The 261-nt window shown below is 38.7% G+C and overlaps 1 protein-coding gene across 1 annotated transcript in view; it reads right to left on the bottom strand.

Annotated features, from left to right (window-relative positions):
• Positions 1-261, bottom strand: part of LOC119592681 (fibrinogen C domain-containing protein 1-B-like) — a gene marked incomplete at its 5' end in the record, with an annotated part of 56126 nt that overhangs the window by 1785 nt on the left and 54080 nt on the right.

The following is a 261-nucleotide window of genomic DNA, read 5'->3' as shown; positions in this document are numbered from 1 at the left end:
TAGTCATTAGGGTCAACACGAGAAATGGACTCTCTGATTGTCTTGAGTCGGCATAATCACGAGGACCCGAGAACAGTCACGAACAGGCACAGTGGATTGAAAAAACATTCGCCGAGCAAACGGTATTAAATAAACATTTTAAAATACTCTCAAACCCAAACTTTATTTAAGCATTTTCCCTTTCTCTCCTGAGCACATAACGCTATTTCTTATATCATTCAAGCAAAAGCTTGTTTTTGTGTGTCCAGTATGGACATGATA

Source organism: Penaeus monodon, chromosome 30 (assembly GCF_015228065.2).
Source record: "Penaeus monodon isolate SGIC_2016 chromosome 30, NSTDA_Pmon_1, whole genome shotgun sequence".
NCBI classification, from domain to species: domain Eukaryota; kingdom Metazoa; phylum Arthropoda; class Malacostraca; order Decapoda; family Penaeidae; genus Penaeus; species Penaeus monodon.
Note: the sequence above shows the minus strand (reverse complement) of the source record. Positions and strands in the feature narration are given on the sequence as shown.